Source organism: Jaculus jaculus, chromosome 14, assembly GCF_020740685.1.
Source record: "Jaculus jaculus isolate mJacJac1 chromosome 14, mJacJac1.mat.Y.cur, whole genome shotgun sequence".
In the NCBI taxonomy this organism is placed as follows: domain Eukaryota; kingdom Metazoa; phylum Chordata; class Mammalia; order Rodentia; family Dipodidae; genus Jaculus; species Jaculus jaculus.
The window spans coordinates 59,113,208-59,128,745 of NC_059115.1; the positions used below are offsets into that span (position 1 = coordinate 59,113,208).

Sequence of the window (15,538 nt, forward strand, 5' to 3'; positions counted from 1 at the left end):
GAGCTCCTGCTCTGTGCTTCCCTGCTAGAGCAGGTTCTGTTTCCAGGGAAAGCAATGTGGCTAGAAGGCTGCGAAGCAGAGGTGGGGATGCGGTTTCTCTGTCTCTCTGTCTTGTTTCTGGAGTAGAGGATGTTCTGTAGGAGCTCAAGGTGTCATGAGTGCTCAAGAAGAGATCGCTTATATTGCCAGGGTCAGCAGGGCAGGCACACAGGATGAAGGCCTCCATAAACAAATAATAACATAACTTTCTTTAAAAACGTATTGAGATGAGCTGGAAGGATTGCTTAGTGGTTAAGGCATTTGCCTGCAAAACCAAAGGACCTCATTTGATTCCCAGGACCCACGTAATAAGCCAGATGCACAAGGTGGCACATGAGTCTGGAGTTCGTTTGCAGTGGCTGGAGGCCCAGGTGCACCCACTCTCTCTCTCTCTCTGTCAAATAAGTAAATAAATGAATAAATAAATAAAAATAGTTTAAAAATGTACTGACATACAATTAGTGACGGCACAATCTGTGTTTTTTAAGGTATCTGGGTTAATGCTCTAAAAGACTTATGTCCTATAAAAATCTGCATATGTGTTGTACTAATACCAACTTTGCAAAACTGGGAAACGAATTTTATTAAGTCAAATGATTAACAAGGTTTATTGCAATATTTTTATTCCTGGTAAAAATATTTTTTATCATATCTACCAGTTTTTACATTAAGGTTTTACAAGTTAACAGAATCTCAAATTAAAACATTGTTTTAGTGGAGAAAGACAAGATACTCTTGAACATTTTGACATTATTTAAAGTATTCTCTGTTGCAAAAAGTATTTTTGTCTGTTTTGTGTTGTTATAAAAAAAATAGGGCTGCAAGTGAGGTCGGGGGAAGAGATTGAATAAAGGAAAGGTGGAGGGAGGGCTAATCAAAATCTAAGAGGATGCAAATAAATCATATGGAAACCTACTTTTTTGGACAATGGAACACTCAGGAGCTGTAGATTGTTGCTAGAAAATTTTCAGTGCCAGGGATGGGATACCTTCCAGTGAGTTGTTGGCCAGGGAGGTCCCTGATGCCCCTGAAACATTATAGGCCATTGCTAAGGTCCTTGGCCCCAGGAATAGATGGTAAGACCCTATTGCTGAAGACTGTACAAACTTGGGCTGCAAGGCCACTGAGAAATCCTGCTGGAAATGAGCTGATAACCTCCTCCATGTAGACCAGCTGACAGAAAGCTGGAAGAAGCCATTCTGCATGCAGCTCAATGGAAGAAAAAGAAGTCATCAGTGAAGATACTCAACAGTGGACATTGCAAGCCTTATATTTGGCCAGCCAGGCCAAATGAGCCAACAGGTGCAATAGTGGCATGTCTGCCATGGTGGAAACCAACTGCCCTCTAATTGGACTGGAGGCCCACTCCATGGGAGAGAATACATCCCTGATACTGAAAACTTAAAACAGGGGTAGTCATGAGCCCTAGGGGTATAACGTCTGCTGCTGTCTGGCTAAATGTATATACTGTGCTTATCAAACTGCCCAGTAAGCACTTCTCTTAATGTTCATACCCTTGTATGATCCTCTCACTTTTGGTAGAGAATATTCTCTTTTCAGATGGCAGTGACCTTGGGATGATTCAGAAGGCATCATGGTGCTGGAAAGAAGTGACAGGAGTGCTCAGTACTGTAATATCTCTATCACACCTTCCAAGGCTCCGGGTCTAATGCAGAAGCAGTGGCGGAAAGAATGTAAGAGCCAAGGGAAGGGTAGGACTCCTTACAACGTGCTTCTCCCAGAAACAAAATGGCCTGGATATCCATGACCTCATAGTGCCTGACACTACATAAGACCATCATAATAGGAGGAAAAGATCATGACATAAAAATAAAAGAGAGATTGATTGAGAGGGGGAGGGGATATGATGGAGAGTGGAGTTTCAAAGGAGAAAGTGGGGGAAGGGAGGGAATTACCATGGGATATTGTTTACAATATGGAAGTTGTCAATAAAATAATAACAACAAGAAAAAGAGGCTTGCTTGACTCATAATTTTGGGGTTGGATCAGGCCACAGCACCTGCTGAAGGCCTTGTGCCGCATGACAACATGGGAGGTGGTCATACATGGCAGGTACACAATAAGATGGCAAGCGAGGGCTGGAGAGATGGCTTAGCGGTTAAGCGCTTGCCTGTGAAGCCTAAGGACCCCGGTTCGAGGCTCGGTTCCCCAGGTCCCATGTTAGCCAGATGCACAAGGGGGCGCACTCGTCTGGAGTTTGTTTGCAGAGGCTGGAAGCCCTGGCGCGCCCATTCTCTCTCTCCCTCTATCTGTCTTTCTCTCTGTGTCTGTCGCTCTCAAATAAATACATAAAAAATTAAAAAAAAAAAAAAAGATGGCAAGCTACACTTGGAGAAAGGCCAAAGATGTAGATCAGCCTCACTTTATAAGACCCTGCATACACTGCAACCAACCCAGTCCCTTGACACCTAATCCACTCCAAGGATGCTTTCTGAAGGAAGTGCCCCATGACATTGTTACCTGCTACAAGCTTCACACACTAAAGGTTCCACCGTCTCTCAGTGCTATCACTCTGAAGACCAACTGACAGCTTTGAGCACAAGACCTTTGGAAGACAAGGCAAATTCAAAGCACGGCAGCATTTTAGAAAAGTTACACTGAATTCATCTTTAAGATGTGAGGCAATGTGTATTATAAAACATATGTAATGCTTAGGAAAAAATCAATGAAACAAATCTTTTGAAAGTATGATTTCAGTCCATTTCTCAGACTACAAACCAAATCTACCCTAAGTAAATAGTTTCACTGTGGATTGAAGGGAAAGTGTCTTGCTAATTTTTCAGTTCATGTCATTCACTTCCCTGCTTTGGAAAGAATGGTATGAAGAGTTAATGAATTGCCAACAAGGAGGGGCTTTTTTTGCTGACATTTTTGGTATGCATTTTTAATGCTCTGTGCTGACCCTGGAATGAAGAAAACAGATGCTGGTGTAGGGCATGAAAGTGGTCTCAGACAGTATTTTTAAACTGTCAGCTGTATAGTTTAGTTAGTTTTTATATAGGCAATGAACAAGTGTTTCTCTGTATCTTTACTTTCCCGAAACATGCAAATATACAAAAGCTAGACCTCCACCCGCATTCCAATGTAGGACAAATAAACAAAATGAGCCCTGCATTTTATCCTTATTTATGGTTTAAAACAATTTTTTTTTTCTCTACAGAATAACCATACCTCATCGATGCCCCACCAAAGTTTAGAAAACATGTTTAATGTTGGAGAATTTAGCTCACATCAGAAGGGAACTTAGTCCTTGAGAACAAATGTCCAGTATCTATGCAGGTTTTCTTCCACTACATTGCACTGGACTCTGGGTGTAGCTCAGGACTAGTGCTTGCCTGGCATGTGCTAGGCTCTGAGTTTGATCCTTAGTACCCACCTCCTGCCCACTCCCAGCCCCACACAGGCAGACACACGGACAAATCTACTACCATGACATTTACATTATGAGAAAGTGGAGCAATCTTACATACAGGCAGAATAAAGAATCTTTGGATCAAGAGTCCATGTTCCAAAGTCAAGCCTCAAAAATCTCCCCTCTCCAAGGTTTTAATGGCATCAAAAATATTGCCAGGGCAGGCACCGGGTCATCTCTCCTTGCTGACTTAAGGCTCGGTGTGTTCTGATGGGCACACGTATCACTAGGGCACGCTGAGGAGATGCATGGCAGGCAGGGGTACACTAGCCAGCAGAGGTCTTGGTAACAGCTGTTTCTTTGTCTCGGAATCCAAGCCTAGGAAGGGCCACTGCTTTGGCAAGATTTTCTTTCCATGGACAATTCAGATCATTTAAACCACCAGCTTGACTGTAGCAGTCATTATTGGATAGAATTTTAAGGCATGCATGTACAGGGTTTAGAAGGCCAAGGCCTCTATATCAAAGTTGGATAAAGTCTTTTTTTTATATCTTCTACGTAGAAATTTAGAAAGAAAAACTGAGATTTTAATTGTTAAAAGTATCAATCTGGGGGACTGGAGTGATGGCTTAGCAGTTTCAAGCACTTGCCTATGACGCCTAAGGATCCCAGTTTGAGGTTCAATTCCCCAGGACCCACGTAAGCCAGATGCATAAGGTGGCACATTCATCTGGAGTTCGTTTACAGTGGCTAGAGGCCCTGGGCCCTGGTGTGCCCATTCTCTCTCTCTCTCTCTCTCTCTGTCTGTTGCTCTCAAATAAATAAATAAAAATTTTTTAAAAAGTATCAAATTGGGAATGGATTCAGTGGAGAAGGGGTTGGGATGGAGAAAAAGAGGGTGGTGAGAGGGGAAAATCATGGCATATTGTATTTATGACAGTTGTCAATAAATATTTAAAAATGAAAATGTCACAATGAAATCTATTAATTTTATTTATTTAGTTTTTGTTTTATGAAGTAGGGTCTCACCCTGGCCCAGGCTGACCTGGAATTCACTATGTAGTCTCAGGCTACCCTTGAACTGACGGCGATCCTTCCTCCTCTGCCTCCCGAGTGCTGGGATTAAAGGTGTGAGCCACCATACCTGGCTTAGAAATCCATTATTTTTTACAATTAATATATACTAATAAAAAACATAAGCTAGGGCTGGAGAGACGGTTTAGCAGTTAAGGCATTTGCCTGAAAAGCCAAAAGATCCCAGTTCAATTCTCTAGAGCCCACGTGAGTCAGATGTACAAGGTGGCACATGAGTCTGGAGTTCGTTTGCAGTGGCTGGAGGCCCTGGTGCGCCCATTCTCCTTTCTCTCTCTCTCAGATAAATAAATAGGGCTGGAGAGATGGCTTAGCAGTTAAGGTGCTTGCCTGCAAAGCCAAAGGACCTCTGTTTGATACCCCAGTACCCACGTAAGCTAGATACCCAATGTGGCATACGCATTTGGAGTTCATTTGCAGTGGCTGGAAGCCTTGGCATGGCTGTTATCTCTCTCTTTCCCTCTCATAAATAAATAAAAATAAAATAATAAAAAATGGCTGACTCCTAACAATATGTACAAAAAATATAAAATGTAAATACAAATCAAATAAATAAATAAATAAAATATATTAAAAAGCAGAAAAAAAAACAAAAAAATGTATTGTGGTGGTTTGATTCAGATGTCCCCCATAAACTTAGGTGTTCTGAATGCTAGGTTCCCAGCTGATGAAGAATTGGGAATTAACACCTCCAGGAGACAGTGTATTGTTGGGGGCAGGCTTATGGGTATTATAGCCAGTTTCCCCATGCCAGTGTTTGGCACACTCTCCTGTCCCCGTTGCCCACCTGATGTTGGTGAGGGGGTGATGTCCACCCTCTGCTCATGCCATCATCTTCCCTGCCAACATGGAGCTTCTCCCTCGAGCCTGTAAGCCAAAATAAACCTCTTTTTCCCCACAAGCTGCTCTTGGTTGGGTGATTTGTACCAGCAATGCCAACCTGACTGCAACAAGTATCAAACTGCATTTAAAGATATTTGTTATTATGTATTTTATTTATTTGAGACAGAGAGAAAGAGGGAGAAAGAGAAGGAGAGAGAGAATGGGAGTGCCAGGACCTCCAGCCACTGCATACAAACTCCAGATGCATGCACCCCCTTGTGCATCTGGCTTATGTGGGTCCTAGAGAATCAAACCTGGGTCCTTCGGCTTTGCAGGTAAACATCTTAACCGCTAAGCCATCCGGGCATGATGGTGCAATGCCTTTAATCCCAGCTCTTGGGAGGCAGAGGTAGGAGGATTGGTGTGAGTTTGAGGCCACCCTGAGACTACATAGTTAATTCCTGGTGAGACTGGACCAGACTGAGACCCTACCTCGAAAAACAAAACAAAATAAAAAGCCTCCTTTACTGAGCTCTGAGTTTTATATCCAGATTCAGGCATTGGTTGGTCCTCTGTGTCACAATCTAGTCAATACCTTTCTCTTCTTTAATCTTCTCCCTAAAAATTGCTTTATATTTGAAACTAGACTTAATTAGTAACAGCCTCTCTGGGGTGATCTGCATTCTAGTGGCTGGAACATGGAAGAATTCCACAGATGTAGAATTCAAATGAGTTGCAACAGAGATGTTTCTGTGGTGGCAAAACAAACAAAAATTATTTTAAAAAGAAAAACAAAAACAGGTATTTCAGACTTGAGACTTGGCTAGGATGTTCCTTTTTCCATTGGTACCACAAGATGTGCTAGTTTTTCAATGATTCTGACCCAAATTTGAAAGACAAACCTTCAGTTTCCACCGCCTTCCAGCAGTGTAAGAAGTTGCTTAGCCACAGCCCACTGTTCAGTTGGACAGAGCTGGTCCGGTTAAGGCCCTTCCATGGATCTGTCTGCTCTGAGCTTGGAGTTGAATACTGATCCAAAACACATGCCAGGAGACTAAATACCATCATCCACTTAGGTTCACAGTGAGCCAGCAAAAAGACTACCAGACCTTCCTAAGTTCAAACCTATGCCGTGTGATGGGGGATGTCATGTGCGGCTTTAACAGATCTGAGCAGCCGTGGGTGGTACCACACCTTCTCACACCTACAAACCCGTGTAGATATGGTCAGGGGCACAGTCAATGTCCAGGTGCAGATAACCTACGCATCTCATGAAAACCAAAGAGGCTTTAATTTTGCAAAAAATCTCATATTTGGACCACAGGCCTTTCCTCACACTTCATCAGTTATCAATCAAAAAGGCCCTGAAAGTCCCACTAGCCATTCCCAGGTCCAAGGGTCCAGATGAATACAAAGCTAAAATAAATAAATATTTAACAGTAAGGATCACTTTACTCAGTGAAGAGCTGGATGCAGATTTAGTTGCAAGCTGAGAGAGGGAGGGAAGCAGGGAGAGAAAGAAGAGAGAATGAATGAATATGGGCATGCCAGGGCTTCTAGCTGCTGCAAATGAACTCTACATGCATACAATACTTCGTGCATTTGGCTTTACGTGGGTACTGGGAAATCAAACTAGGGTCATTAGGCATTGAAGACAAGCACCTTAACTGCCGAGCCATCTTTTCCGGGTGCAGCACTGCTCATGACGCATTAGTGGTAAGCAAAGCAGGAACTGCACCATCCTCCTCACCAGGAAACAAGGGGCCCAACAAGGAGTCCCAAAGGCAAGCGCTTCCCAGTGGCAGCCATGTCTGCCCAAGTGCTATATCCTAAGGACCTGAGCAAGCTGGTAACTTATTTCTACATTTAGCAAAGGAAGTTCAGTTGGGTCATGAAAGATCTCAAAGAACCAATACTGACTTCATTCTAACCCAAATAAAAATATTTGCAAGTAGTTTGTGTTTTAAAAAATCTTGGGGGCTGGAGAGATGGCTTAGTGGTTAAGCGCTTGCCTGTGATGCCTAAGGACCCCGGTTCAAGGCTCGGTTCCCCAGGTCCCACGTTAGCCAGATGCACAAGGGGGGCGCACGCGTCTGGAGTTCATTTGCAGAGGCTGGAAGCCCTGGCACGCCCATTCTCTCTCTCTCCCTCTATCTGTCTTTCTCTCTGTGTCTGTTGCTCTCAAATAAATAAATAAAAAATTTAAAAAAAATCTTGGGCTGGAGAGATAGCTCTAGGGTAAGGGTGCTTGTTTGCAAAGCCTGACTGCCTGGGCTCAATTCCCCAGTACTCACATACAGCCAGATGAACAAAGCACAGCATGCATCTGGAGTTTGTCTGCAGTGGCAGGAGGCTCTGGAGCTCCCATTTCTCTCCTTTTCTTTTCTTTTCTTTTTTAAAGTTTTCAGAAGTAGGAATTTACTTCTGGTCCAGGCTGACCTGGAATTCACTATGTAGTCTCAGGGTGGCCTCGAACACACAGTGATCCTCCTACCTCTGCCTCCTAAGTGCTGGGATTAAAGGCGTGCACCACTATGCCCAGATTCTTTCTCTTCTCTTTCTCTCTGTTTACAAATAAATAATAAAAATATATTTTTTAATAAAAATATTTTAAGTCATCTTTCTCAGTATAGCCATTTATTTGAAAAACAAATAGGAACTCAGAGACAGCCACTTATACAGAGTTAAATATGCAGAAAAAGAAATACTTATCTAATAGATGTTGTGTCTAATTTAGCATTTCCACAAAATATAGTCAATACTTCTTAAATCCTGATAAAAAGATTACTGCTTAGAAGAGGAGTAAGAAGAATTATTTTAGCTAAAGGAGTGGGGAGAGAAATTACATTATTTAGGGAACAAGTGAGGGAAAAAGTGAAATTTTTATTAAAGTCCAAAAACAATAGAAAAAAAAAAGCAACAAAATGAGCAAAAACATGTTGTATCTGTCAAATAGCATGATTTTCCTTGAGCTAAGGGAACATGGGACAAAAGAAATCTAAGAGTCACCAGGTTGAGTGGAAGCGGTTTCAGGGAAAAACATGCTACTTCATGTGGCCTCAGATTCGAGAGGACAAGTCCCATCGTCCGTGCGGCTGCCTGGCGTACATGCCTGCCGCTCTCGGCTTAGACTGCCTGTAAGCAGGTATCTCGAGAGTGATGACCAGAGGGAACTGAAAATAAAGGAAAAACAGGGAACGAATACAGACTCTAGCTGATTCTCATGACTAGCCATATAACCTCTTATTTCATTTTTAAAAATACTTTTATTTATTTATTTGTCAGAAATAGAAAAAGAGGCAGATGGGGGGAGGGGCAGGGGGCGGGAGGGAGAGAGAATGGGTGTGCCAGGGCCTCCAGCCACTGCAGACAAACTCCATACCCATGTGCCACCACATGCATCTGGTTTACGTGTGTGCTGGGGAATCGAACCAGGGTCCTTTGGCTCTGTAGGCAAGTGCCTCAACCATAAGCCATCTCTCCAGCTCTATTTCATTTTTTTAAGACCAATAAAATACCAGCTCCACGAAAATTTTTGATCTGTGTAATATATACAAAGTTAGGTGAAATGATGGCCTGGAAAAAAAAAAAATAAAGTGGTTGGTTTTGAACTTCAATATTTAACAGACATGTTGAAATGAATGACAAAGACCACTTTATTCCAAGCCTGGAAACTGGTTAGTCATATCTATACTCAACACTTCCTGTCCAAGGGCAGCCGACTGATGACAAAAAACCGCCAAGTTTAGTAGCTGCCTTCATTTCGTCAATTGAGTCATTCATGGACTGAAACACAGCACAAACATTAAATTTTTAAAAAAAAGTCTGGCTAACTAAAGCTCTGAAAGATATATGATGAAAACAGGTTTGAGTAATAAAATAGGGAGATATGGTCCATGAGAAAGAAACCCAGAAAGACAACAGACAACGCTGCTGCCGGCAGGTTCCGTGACACCCGAAGACTCTCACCCGTCCCACCCTCTTCCATCCGAGAGTCCAACTGACGTCCCACACCTTTGTTGACAAAACTGCTAATTAGTGAACAATGGCTCTATGAACTAAACAGCAACAACCAAAAATCAATTAGTTGTCAATCGTGTTTCCTTTTAATTTGTTCCAAGTATAGTTTAATGGAAGGGCTGTTTAGTAACTTTTTTTTTTAAAATTATTTATTTATTTATTTATTTGAGAGCGACAGACACAGAGAGAAAGACAGATAGAGGGAGAGAGAGAATGGGCGCGCCAGGGCCTCCAGCCTCTGCACTGTTTAGTAACTTTAAAGGAACAAGAATAAAGAAAACGGAAACTGTTTAGGAATGTACCTATCAACTGGTCTGCTGATCATATTGTGATGTTGAGATTCCATTTGGGAAAGAGACATGAAAACAATTTGGGATTGCAAGAAAGGCCCTTGGGTTGTGTCAGGCTTCCGTTTGACCGCCTCTCCCACTAGCAATTATTCCTGCACATGTTGAAACAAGCTAGCAGAAATTCCACTACAAACACACCTCCTTTCCCTATGCCTTTTAAGCAGATGCGATCCCAGAGCATGCTGGGATAGGTGGCTTGGACAGGAATGTGAAGTAATCACTCCCCTGTGTACTACATGGTTATCTGCTTGATCAAGAAGTCAGAGCTATGGCTGAGCAACCAAATCATTTAGGCCATTTCTACCCATAACAAGCCTGCCTGGCATTCTTCAGGGAGCCTGCTTCACATCAGCTGCAGAAGACCCCAGAAGTCTGATGGGAAGGAGCTTTGGGCTCCGTACCTCCAACAGCCACTCACTGCTGAGCTTGCCGGGGATGGGTGGCCCAGTGAGGCAGGCAGCTATGAGGTGATTCCCCCTATTCTCCTTTGAAAAGAAATCACTTTTATCACCTACTTATAAAGTTATTACACATCCCAGCCAATACAACCCAGCCCTGGCTTTTGGCCCCAAGGCAGGAGCATTCCTCATCTGGGCTGGTTTAGGGCTGGGTGCTCTGATCCTGCCTGAGAACCGTACTTTTCTGAGTCCTTCAAATGCCACTGTTTCACTGTTTCACTGGCTTCAAGTTGGCACAGTACGCTGGCAAGCAGCACTTCATCCCGCCTCCAGAGATGTGCCCCAGGCACCACAGCTTCTTGCCTATTAACTCTGTTGCTCACTTGGGGAGTTTTTGGTTGCTTGTTTCATTTCTCAGTTATTTCCTTACTCCTCCCTTCCTCTCCCTCCACACTCCTATGGACCCTGGCTCCTACCCGGCCACATCCGTCCACCACCCGCCCCCCCCCCCCCCCCCCCCCCCCCCGCTAGCTGGCTCACCATTTCTCCCTCACTGTTCCCCTGCATTTCTGACATCCAGGGAACAGCCACTCCCTTGACTTCCTCAGCTGTGCTGGTTCCTCAGTTTTCCCCTTGCTCTCCCCTCCTAGGTGCTACCTGCCCTAGAATTCTACCTCCCTGAAAGCTCTCTTGAGACTCCTGCTTTAATTATCACCTTCCTCTGAAGAATCCGAGTCTAATGTTTGGACTTGTGATGTTGAATTTCATTCTAGCTATTTCATAACTGACTTTCTCAACTCTCATTTTAACCCTTCAAAGGAGGAGCCAATCCCCAAGTGCCTAACCATAAGGGGAACAGAAGCCAGGCGTGGTGGCGCACACCTTTAATCCCAGCACTCAGGAGGCAGAGGTAGGAGGATCACCATGAGTTTGAGACCATCCTGAGACTACTGAATTCCAGGTCAGCCTGGGCTAGAGTGAGACCCATGCACTGCTGCCTCACTGTGGTCAAATAACTTTGCAGAAGGGAAAGGCTCCTTGCTCGGTGCCCACCCTTCCTTGCTTTTCATGGAATGTGCAGTGAAGACTGCACTGGGTGAATGTGGTCAGGAGGTCCGGACAGGGCTCTGTGCATGTGCTAGTGAGCCTCCTTATTCACTCAGCCCAGAGTGAAGCCATGTGAGCACCAAGCCAGCTGACATACTTCTGCTGGTGTGTCAGGTTTTCTACCTTACTTACAGGAGAAAATTAAAATATCTCAGAATGGCTTGGTTTGAGTGTGTCTCAAATTCTATTTTATATATATCCAACACAGACCAAGGAGTGCCAGTTTAGATGACAAGAATAGGGTATCATTGGCAGTGGCATCAGTGGTGTCCCAATACGTCACAGAAGATAAAACATAGGGAGAGAGGAAGTGAAGGCACAAAGGAGAAGAGAAAACGTCTCACTTTCAAGAGTAGCCAAAGTATTTCTCTTGCATGAAGAGCTGTGTGATGCTGTGATAGAACGAGAAATGCTCATTTGGTCTTCCTCTCTGGCTCCCGTCCAGAGTTCCGACAACCCTTGGGATTTCCTCAGTCCTGCCAGTATCAGAGACATCACCTGTATATTTGTCTTTGGCCTTCTGTTTCTGGCACAGAGCTCCTAAAATCCTTGGGATTTCTGAATGATAGGTGTGCTAGGAACACCTTCTGCTTCTCAGGATAAACTCCTTAACCTCACCGGACAGAATTCGGACTGGGCTGGTTACCAGAGCAGCCAAGCGGGTGATAAGCCGTGGGAACTCCGCTCTGCCTCCAGTTCAGTCCCGGCTGAGGATGAGGTCATGCCCGTGCAGGTGGAGGCCGGGGCCCTGGCCGGGCACGAATGCACAAGCTCCGCTCCCGCACCTGGTCCTTTGCATCTCTTCCACTCGGCTGTACTGCTTTCCTTCATCATAAGCCAGACTGAGTTTTCAGGCCGTCCTAGCAGATGACTGAGCCTAAAGAAGCGTTCTGGGAACCCTTAACTTATAGTCTGCTGGTGGAAAATATCAAAGCCCTGCACTTGCTTTTGGCCTCTGAAACAGAAGCAGTCTTGTGGGAAAGCACCCTTACCCTGTGGAGTCTGCTGTAAACCCAGCATGGTGGTGCCCAGCACTCGGGAGGCAGAGGTAGGAGAATCATCGTGAGTTCGAGGCCAGCCTGAGACTACATAGTGAATTCCAGGTCAGCCTGGACTACAGTGACAGCCTACCTCAAAAAACCAAAAAAAAAAAGGTTGCTTTCAAAGTTTAACCCCCAGCAGAACATGTCCTCTATCTATGACCCCCCCCGAGTTCAGAGAGGGAGCCCCCCCCGCTACCCCAGGACTGCACACTCATACCCTTTCTGCATGGACCCCTCACACACACCTAGGCTCAGCCTTCTCCTCCAGACCAGCTCCTAGATTTTGAGTTTGATATTCTGAAAGCCCTGCATTGCCTCACCCTCTTAGATGCAGCTCAAAACACCTCTGAGTCCTCTGACTCCGTTCTAGAAAGCCCAGGGATGGCTTCAGTCTAATTCTTCTGATGGGGAAGTGGAAGTTTAGAGAGATTAAGTAGGTGTGTAAAGTTCCACACACACATAGGGGAAAGGCGAAGTGTCAAACCAGTCCAGTGTCTTGTCTGTTACTCAATGTGCCCCTCCCCTGGGGAAGTGTGGCTTCTAGTCTGGCCCAAATGTACTGCCACACCTCTGTCCATCCATACCCAACATGCCATTCCATTTCACTCTTCTACACACTTCCTTGTGATACCAGAAAATAGCAGGTATAGGTTCCCCATCTGTCACACAAGTTCCTCTCTTCACTTACTTAAGAAAACTGGGGTGAGGGCTACAGACATAGCTTAGTGGTTAAGGCACTTGTGTGAAAAGCCTAAGCATGCGTTGCAGAGTTGGCTTAGCGGTTAAGATGCATGCCTATGATGACTAAGGACCCTGGTTCGATTCTCCAGGTCCCATGTAAGCCAGATGCATATGGTGTCTGGAGTTCTTTTGCAGTGGCTGGAGGCCCTGGCACATCCATTCTCTTTCTCTCCCTCTCTCTGTCTCAAATAAATAAATAAAAGCCTAAGTACCCAGGTTTGATTCTCCAGTACCCACATAAGCCAGATGTACATGGTGGCACATGCATCTGGAGTTTGAAGTGACTAGAGGCTATGTGGTGTGCCCATCTCCTCTCTCTCCAATAAATAATAAAATATTTTAAAAAACTGGGATGAAGCACAAGCTCACTGTTTAAGCCACTCTCCTTTGGTCAGCCACATTCAAAACTGGGCATCTAATGGAATCCACTGATAGGACTAAGTTTTTACTTCATAATGCCTCATCTTTTATTTTCCTGAGTTATATATCACAGAGGGTAAAACAGGAGATCTTCATTAGCTCAAATATTCCACTTAGGTGTTACACATATAACTGTGATTACTGCAGGCCTTTCTTAATCATTATAGACACAGGGCTTCGTTTAGTTTTATTCTAGTGCACAGCATTTAAAAACAACTGTCAATGAAGAGACCTTCTGTACCATGCTCACCTTAATTGGCTTCCAAGTGTTAGCATCACTCTTACAAAGATGGCCATGTGGACAAATCAAAGTCTGTGGCAAATTCAGTGGCTTCCATTAGTTGAGATGAAATCACAGTATCTGAGCTTTTCTGGCCCTGTTGCATTTTTTCCACCCACCTACCCACCCCACCCACCCTTTGGCTGCTTCCTGGATTACCAATAACCAGCAGCAGAAAATTTAATCACCCATGTTATTCTGGCTGATCAGTGGTACCCTAATTCAAGGGCAAGGAAAGTATGACGCATAATCAGGCTGATAAAAATTTCAGCAGTGCGGAGGAACAAAAGGTTTGAATTGTATTTAAGCTCTCAGAGCCGGAGGCACTCAGGCCATGCCAGGTTGTCAAGAGACACCCATTCCAGAGGAGCAATGTGTCATCTCTTAGACCTTGTCTGCACACCATATTCTAAGGCTAATGACTACATGGAAGGAAACAGATGGATAATCAAAGTCTGGTGCTTAAGAGCATATGCTACAGCTCTTACATTATGTATGACGTCAAAGTCAGATGAACCAAGTGCCATACATTTCATCAGAGCTAACCATCACCACCTAACCTTCTTTTCTTTCCATTCCCTCTGCTAAGCAAGGGCTGGAAAGGGAAGAAACACAGGCAAAAACGGGAGAAGCAATGCTTAGCAAAGAACAGCATCATATAACCAGTCATCCTACACGGGGTAAAGCAGTGAGAACACCACACAGTGTTTGGCGTCTTTACTGTGGAGTCACCACCATGGAACCACAGGGCCTCTCTATGTTAACTACTTGGCCAGCACAACTCTGAAAGCATAAGAAGACATAAAGCCTTTCAGGATAAAGAGGCGCCGGAGGTTCCCTGGGTCAAGACCTGGAACATACAGGACACAAGCAAAGCAGAGAAATGGCTCCACCAACCCAAAAGGCTGCTGCCCAGCACAGGAGACAGCCGGCACAGGGAAGGGACCTGCAGTATGGGGACATCTCTGCCAGCTACTCGCCTGACAAGGGAGTAATACTTAAGACTGTGTGAGGAGTTCAAACCACTTAGTGACAAGAAGACTCAAGTAACTCAATTAAAAATTGGGGAAGGCTGGGCGTGGAGGCACACGCCTTTAATCCCAGCACTTGAGAGGCTGAGGTAGGAGGACTGCTGTGAGTTCGAGGCCACCTTGAGATTACATAGTGAATTCCAGTTCAGCCTGGACTAGAGGGAGATCCTACCTTGAAAAACTGGAAAAACAAAAAAGAGAAATCACCTGAATAGTTATTTCTCAAAAGATATACAAATGATCCAGAGGCATATAGAAAACTGCCTGACAACCCTAGTCATCAGGAGAATGTAATTCTTTTTTTTTTTTTTTTTTTTTAGGATCTCACTCTGGTCCAGGCTGACCTGGAACTCACTCTGTAGCTCCAGGGTGGCCTTGAACTCACAGTGATCCTCCCACCTCTGCCTCCCGAGTGCTGGGATTAAAGGCGTGCGCCACCATGCCCGGCTGAGAATGAAATTCTAACCCACAGTGGGATACCATCACCCTGGTCATCAAAGTGACAAAAACCAAAACAGCAGGGTGTGGTGGCGCACGCCTTTGATCCCAGCACTCTAGAGGCAGAGGTAGGAGGACTGCTGTACATTTGAGGCCACTCTGACACTACAGAGTGAATTCCAGGTCAGCCTGGGCTAGAGAGAGACCCTGCCTTGAAAAACCAAAAACAAACAACATATCACGGCTCGCACAGTTGTTGGAAAAAGGGAATTCTTATACACTACTGGTAGAAATATACATCAATATAGTCACACCTGACAGAGGACTAATATCCAGGATATACAAAGAACTCAAAAACTAAGTCATAAGAAATCAAACAAACCA

At 44.5% G+C, this 15,538-nt stretch overlaps 1 protein-coding gene across 3 annotated transcripts in view; it reads right to left on the reverse strand.

Moving 5' to 3' along the window:
• Tnfaip8 (TNF alpha induced protein 8) overlaps positions 1–15,538 on the reverse strand; it is a 145,333-nt gene that overhangs the window by 30,068 nt on the left and 99,727 nt on the right. The window contains exon 1 of one of the 3 annotated variants that reach the window (XM_004651551.3): positions 13,656–13,674. The exons of the other annotated variants lie outside the window; for them this stretch is intronic. The gene's annotated coding sequence lies outside the window, so the exon portion shown is untranslated. Of the gene's footprint in view, positions 1–13,655; positions 13,675–15,538 lie in introns of those variants that run through there. 3 annotated transcript variants of the gene reach the window in all.